The following is a 7,798-nucleotide window of genomic DNA, read 5'->3' on the forward strand; positions in this document are numbered from 1 at the left end:
TAAAGAACGAATGAACATAAATACATTCAGAAAAGAAATCAGACAGTTGCTGCATTGAAATATTAAGCAATAATAATAATAATATTGCAAAGAAAGTAACATTCATATTGTCAAATAAGAGTATGTCTATCATAGAATGCTTTGACTCTGAGGTTCAGTATGGAGTCATCAGTTAACTTCTTTTTTTTTTTTAAGTCTCAAAAAATAGACAACTAATATTTATAATAAAAGTAAAAGATAATAAATGATGCCAAATCTTATAGAAATAGAAAAAGAAGAAATACTTCAAAATCATTCTAGTTGAGCTAGAAACACCTGATATTAAAATTGGAGAAAATAAATAAAGGGGAAATTATAAACATATTTCACTTATAAATGAGGATGCAATATCCTAAACAACATATTAACAAGTAGAATTAAAGATTAATGTTTAAGTAATGTACTTTGGTCAAAATTAAATCCAATTCATGTGAGAATTTGTCACTATTTTCTTTTTTTTTCCTGTTCCTTTCCCTCAACCCCCTCCCTCCTTCTCTCTCTGCTCTCCGCTTCCCCAATCCTCACCATGTCATTAATTGATATTAATTGTCCTCATATCAAAATTGAATACATAGGATTCATACTACTCCATTCCTGTGATGCTTCACTAAGAATAATGTGTTCCACCTCCATCCAAGTTAGTACAAATGCGGCAAAATCGCCATTTTTTATGGCTGAATAATATTCCATGTATACATATACCACAGCTTACCAATCCATTTCTGGGTTGAAGGACAGTTAGGTTGTTTCCACATTTTAGTGATTGTAAATTTGGCTGTGATAAACAGCCTAGTACAAGTGTCTTTATAATAAAAGGGTTTGGTTTTTTTTTCTGGATAGATGCCCAGTAATGGGATTGCAGGATCAAATGGGAGGTCTAGCTTGAGTTCTTTGAGGGTTATCCATACTTCCTTCCAAAAAGGTTGTATTAGTTTGCAGTCCCACCAGCAGTGTAAAAGTGTTCCTTTCTCTCCACATCCATGCCAGCATCTGTGCAGTTTTGAGATTTTGTGATAGAGGCCATTCTTGCTGGTAACGAAGTATTTTTCAACCTTTTTTTGTTGTTGTTAATCTCATGGCACACTTGAACCTATAGTTAAATTATGCTGATTAAAAAAAAAAAAAAAAAGAAAATACTTACTATGCTTTGAACTCCTTTTGAAAATACTTTAGTTAATGATCTTCAAAAATTTTCCCAGTACACCAGTTGAAAATCACTGCTGCAACAGAAACAACTGAAAATTGGAGATTGTTTACATAGCGTAATTAGTAACAGGAAAATCCAATAATTTTGAAGACTGTTGCTTTATAGTTTTATTTTAATATGTCAACAGCTGCCTGAAATAGGCATGAATTTTTATCAATTGTATTAATAATATTGGAATAATTGAAATAATTTACCTTGTTTAGTATACAGTCATACTATAGCGATTACAGGGCACATAACAGTGTCAAGCTGAATATGTTTCATTTGACTAGGTAAGGAAAAGATTATGTCCTTGATTCATGTCCATTTCTAAAACAAAATCAATACCACCATCATCACTATTGATACATTTGCTATAATCATTGCAAAAAGGTGATGTGAGTATAGGAAACAATATCAGTAATTCAAACAGATTCATTACAGAAATATAAACACATACCTACGTTACATGCATGGGTGATTACCAAGCGTTAGTGCTAAAAGTTAAAGAAAAGTTACACATTCTGAACACAGCAGTCAGCAATAGCTCTGAACCTCGATGCATGTCCGAGGTAGTACTGTCTCATCGACAAACCCTCCAACTTTGAGCTGAAAGAAAGATTTCAGAGATAAATTTAGCATCTCATTGACAGCCAAGAGCAGCTCTAAATAACATCTAAATATTCCTCAAACTATTCTTGGTGGTTTCCTAGGAAGCTGTCTCCGCAGGAGGAAGCGTCCGTGCTATGACAGTTACTCTGAAGTGTCCACCCAGAGGACATGCGTAAGATTGAGGTGGGGATTTTTACATAATACGCACAACATTTTGCAGTTAACTTGGCGTAGAACTTAATAACTTTATAATGGCATTCATGAGCTCAATGCCCTAGAAAGAAAATAGTATTCAAAAATTAATGTTGGCTTTCAAAATGAATGCTTCTTCCAAGACACATTATCTAAGATTGAATAAATGATTTTTCTATATTTTCTGAAGATTTCTTATCTGTGAAGTTGAGACAATAATGTCTGTTGTACAGGTAGTTGTGAGGACTGAGTGGCTGAGCAGGAGTAAAACGTCTAGAATGGAACTCGCCACTCCCTTAACTGGCGACACTGACTGTCCTTCTCCCAGACGGTGGCAGAACCGCCTGTCCCCCCATTTCGACAGCTCCCCGCGAGGTCCGCCCTCGGAGCTGACTTCCTTCCCCGCCACTCTGCCCTGCGCGCTCTGCGGAGGCACCTGGCCTCGTACCCTGGGGCAGCGCTGGGACACCCGGCTGGGCTGCCCCTGTCCGCGGCAATTCCGGGGCCACCCCACCCGAGCGCTCTCCCCAGACCCAGCGCGTCGCCTCCTCCCCTGGGCCGTCCAGCTCCCTACTCGAGCTTTGCTTTTCTCTGTAACCCTATCAGCGCTTTTTGCCATACCGTGCCTGGCTTTAAAGACTTTTTTTAAAGGTTGGTTATAAAGCAGGCAGGCCTAAACAGTAGACAACCGTGAATGTTAAGTGCAATAGGGCCTTCTAAGATTCCTGCTATAGAGTAGAGATGTTGTTTAATTTCAGAGCATAATGAGCTAAATACACATGCCGAAAATATAAAGGCAAATACTAAACAAAAACGAATTAGAATATAAAACTGTCAAGCAATGAAGAGGACGGTGGATAATGGCAATTAAGACAATCTAAAAGAAAGCAAATCGCAGGGGAAAATGCATGAACAGAAAGCACAAGTGAAATTAGAATAAATGAATCCAGTATATCATAAATAATAAAAATTTAATTCATCTTTTAAAAGAGATCATTTATATTTGATTGTTTATATGTACATTAAGTTAATATATATTACATAAGTATTAGACATATATATTTCATATAATATTTATAGAAATACACCTAAAATTTGAGAATAAATAAATGCTAAAATTAAAATAAGATTTCATCTCAGTAGAACTGCAGAAGGTATGATGGGAAACCCTTGAAGCCCCAGATGTTTGGGCAAGGTAGAAAATTAAAGATAGATGAATGAATAAATAAATAAAATAAATATTGCATAATGTAAAATATCTAGAAGTCATGGATTCAACAAAATCTTCTTTAAAATAATTATTTAAGCTCAAAAAGAAGTCGAAATCTCCAGGTGCTAAATACAAAGATTTTGAAAACCAATGTTGTGGCTGACACTAAATTTGGGGCTGATTCTGACAATCCAGAACCTTAATTCTCACAGGTGCATGAGAAGACAAGACAAGTCCTTGGAACCCACACAGAATAGACTTTAGCAGAACTGAATCTATGACCATCGAAATGTCACACCTCAAAGATGGAGAGAAAAATTGCTTATGTGGGATAGGCATCATGATCTCTACAAACTCAGGAGAAGGTATTCAGCTAACATCTCAGCTTAAGTGACTCTGAGAATGTGTAGCCCATGGGTGGGGCAGACCCAGAAGGCATTTGAGCCACTCAGTGCTGGTTTCCCATCAGAATCTCACTAGGATTCATGAAAAAGACTGAGACACAGCCGGGAAGCTGAGAATGCACCCGCCATGGTCTGAGGAGGAAAGCAGCAGCCCCTGAAGACAGGAGAGGTTGTTCTAGACCCGACCACATGTTGGTCTCCTCCCCTGGGGGTGTCCGGACCCTGGCCACCCATGTGGTAGTATGAGGAGGACGGGTGTTTGGGAGGTAAATAGGTCATTACAGCGTAGCTCTCATGGAGGGATTATTGTCCTCGGAAAGAAGAGCTTCTAAAGATTGTGCTTCATCTCTCACTGCTCTCTTCATCACGTGAAGATACAATGAGAACACAAAATCAACAAATCAGAAAAGAGTGGCTTACCAGATGCCATACTTCCCAACACCTCGATTTTGGGCTTCCCAGCCTCCAGAAGTGTGCTGCTTATGCCACCAGTCCGTAGTATTCTGTGACAGCAGCCCAAAGTCACTAAGACAAAGGCCTTCCCAGATTCTTCCTCCTATCTTTCCTATGGAGCAAAGTCTGTGTGCCACTGAGAAGGGGGCAGATATTTTGTTACCACCGGGCAACAGAGGAATATTTCTTACAGCTACATGAAGCTAAGAAAAAGAATCTCTCTACCCAGGAGAAAGGGCCCACCACTGAGAGGGTCAGGATCACTTAGATGGCACCTGCCCCTGGCCAGCATGCCAGCAGGTGTGAAGTGATGATAGCTCATTATCTGCTCCTGGGAGAGAGGCAAGAGCATGAGGGGAGGCTCTCTGAGGGGTAAGTGCCCCAGAGAAAAAGCTTTGAGTTGAAGATGCAACCATTTACTGAGAAAAGCCCTCTGACACAGCAGGCAGCTCTCTAAGCACAAAGTAATCACAGAACTGAGAACACGTGCCTTGAGAGCAAGGGCAGCAAAAGCTGAAACCCAAACACAGCTCAGCTATGGGCCACGATGTGCTCCTCTTTTCCTCTACAGAATCTCAGCAAGCCAGTATGGAAGCAGATTCAAGTTAGTTGGTAGATTTGGTCCTGGAAATAGGAGAGATTGCCCACCTAACAACTTTTATACTCTGTAAAATTTAAGCTTATCTTGAGGTTGTAATGACATAGTACCTGCACAAATTTAAAGAATCAGAAAAGTAGATTAAAAAACCAAACACATGTGTATACTCACTATTGAACCAGAACTAACTGAACAAGACACATGTGCATATTTGGTATTAACATCAACAGAAAGCAGGCAGGTGGGAGGGGGCAGGAGGGGAGCCGTAAGTTCACATCCTGTGGGTACAATGCACGCTGACCAGGGGAGGCACTCACTTATAACTTTGACTCAAACTATACAAAAGTGATTCATGTAAACAAAATATTTGTACCCTCATAATATTATAGAATAAAACAATAAAATAAATTTAAAATAAAAAAGCAAAGTAAAAAATGTATAGAATTTCTGGAAATAAAATAGTGAACATAAAAGAATATAGAATGCTGAGCAGAGCTGGCTGCTCATTTGAGATCAAGGGTCACACATACACAGATGCTGGTCTCTGTGGTTTATTCCTGAAGAAAGTAAGTTACCTGGGTCAGGGATTCTGAGTTGTGCTAGTCAATGGCCACCCAAAGAAAGAGGAGAAAGGACAAGAGTGAACTCTTGGTCTCTCCCACTGACCTTGGTAACTCTCTCTCATACTTAAATATATCTCCATAAATCAAAGGGGTTTTTACTTTAAAACTTAAAAATATTTGCTCAACTTTCATAATGAGCATCTCTCAAAGAAGTAAATGGAGAAAAACGTGGTCCATAATCAGTTTAGAGAATCATAAAGAGCATGGACTTAGAAAGATAGGACAAAATTGCTGGCTATTCTTCTCACTAGCCACCGACCTTGAACAAGATGCTTTACCTCTCTGAGCCTTTATTTTCCTCATCTGCACAAAGAAAATATAATAACATCTATCGTAATAATTGTGAAAAAGATTTATTGAAATGATGTACAAAGAACGAGTTAGTGGATATATAAAATTCAGTATATATTTAGTGCCTATATATATGTATGTGTGTATTTAGTGCCTAAGTATATTAACAATTGTTACCATTATTCACTGAAAAAAGAACGCCTGTCAAAGAAAGTCATTAACAAAATTAAACAAAAATCAAATCTTCAAGCATTTTTCATGTGATCCCCCAAATGACCAGGTAGATACACACACAGTTCTTTCAAATAAGTATGCCAAGAAATGTGTATCTCAAATAACCTGCTTGATCATTATGCATTCCATGAATGTAACAAATACTCACAGGTCCCCCATAAATATGTAAAATATTATATATCAATAATAGAAAAAATGTACCAAGGAAAGCATGCTTTGGGGAAATAATAAATTCATTCTTTTGTTGAATTGTTATTTTGTTTACTGCATAAATATTTACCTAACACATGCACTATGTCCAGCCCTTTAGTGAGCACTGGGATGCAGTGGCATGTCACATGGGCTTCTGAAGTCATTCATATCCCCCCGCCATTTTTTCACTTGACACTGAGTTTAACTTTACATGACTTTAAAAGTTTTACATGCAGAGAACAAGTTATCTATCCAGCTTCAGTTCTCCACTGTGCCCTTCCTTTAAGGAACTATCTTGATTATTTCAAGGACAAATACCTGCTCACTCACATTGACTTTTCTGCATGACTTATTTTCCTCTGTTATAGAATCTGACATTTACCTGATATTTCTTTAAAATTAAACCCTGCCTTCTGACTCTCTACACCCACTTTATGTTGGCATATGACAAATCCATTCCTGCACCAAGTCGATTATAGATAGCAACATATCTAAGCTATCTCAGCCTAGTTGTCCATAGAAATGCCTTTATTGAGTTATGATTCAATGTTATGAACAGGGATATTATCAAAGGCTGATAGAAGAAATGGTCATTTAAAAAATGTTACTCTATTTTCTGTAAAATGTTGAGTTGAAGATATTATCCATTATTGTTATTCAACGTCCACACCATAAATTTCCAGTAGAACTTAGAAACAGGAATGTATTTGTCTCACTAGATTAACCTTTATATTTCCTATAATCTGACAAAAGTAGTAAGCACAAGAGTTAAGATGATAGCTCTAGAGTCAGATTAGGATTTGACAACTAGTCCTAACTTTTTCTCACTAGGGGGATTGTATAACTTTTTTAAGTTTTGTTTTTCTTGTTTGTTTTCACTTTTACTGGTTTTGTTTGTTTGTTTTTTGGTGTGTGTGTATGTGTGTAAGGGATTTCAATAAGATACTACATGTAATGCATTTTGCAATCTCTTGTGTATAGTGAACTCAATTAATACTATCTTCTGTTTACTGTGTAAGTATATAAACCTGTCTCTTTTCATATCTAACTTTTCTATTGAACTACATTTTATAGTCTCATCCAAAGTTTATGGTAGAATAATTTTTTTGCCTTCTTTCTTCTAAATATTTTAAATGTTCTTCTTTTGCATAAATCTTTCTTTTTTTATTTCAGAAAAAAATGTAGGGGTACTTTGTTTCATGGTGGGTTTTGTCATGCTAAAGTCAGAGCTTTCAATGCAATCCTCACCACCATGGTGTCCCTCGGACCCAGTGGCAGATGTTTATTCTTCACCCACTTCCCTCCCGCCCCCTTCTTGGTTTTCAGTGCCCATTATGCCACTTCATGAGCATTATAACGTCTAAAAATATCTAAAGAACAGAAAACTCTCCAAGAGAAGCTATTTTGTATAAAACATAAAATTAAATTTATTAAAATGTTATTTCAAATAAATAAAATATAATTTGATTCAATAAATAAGTGACATGTAAACTAAAAACTGTTAGCTCCCTAGTCTGAATCTCGTGTGTTTATAGCTGTATGTATATGTATGTAATTTTTTAAAAATATGGAAAGTTTCAAAAATTTCTATGTCTCCCTTGTTCAGAGATGTGCTAATCTTCTCTATATTGTTCGAATTTTAGTATATGTGCTACCAAATTGAGCACTATGCATCCTTTTTAACTCTCCTCAACACTCTTTTGGCAGTGTTGGATAGATCCTCCTATAAGAAGCTTAGCAAATAAATTTTAGATTTAAATTTAA

The 7,798-nt window shown here is 36.9% G+C and overlaps 1 non-coding gene across 1 annotated transcript; it reads right to left on the reverse strand.

Annotated features, from left to right (window-relative positions):
• Positions 1 to 7,595: 7,595 nt before the first annotated feature.
• LOC111726751 lies at positions 7,596 to 7,701 on the reverse strand. Its single transcript, XR_002774453.1, has one exon. It is a non-coding gene; the product is annotated as a U6 spliceosomal RNA (small nuclear RNA).
• Positions 7,702 to 7,798: the final 97 nt, after the last annotated feature.

Source organism: Otolemur garnettii, unplaced genomic scaffold, assembly GCF_000181295.1.
Source record: "Otolemur garnettii isolate 467f Iridium unplaced genomic scaffold, OtoGar3 scaffold00078, whole genome shotgun sequence".
NCBI lineage: Eukaryota > Metazoa > Chordata > Mammalia > Primates > Galagidae > Otolemur > Otolemur garnettii.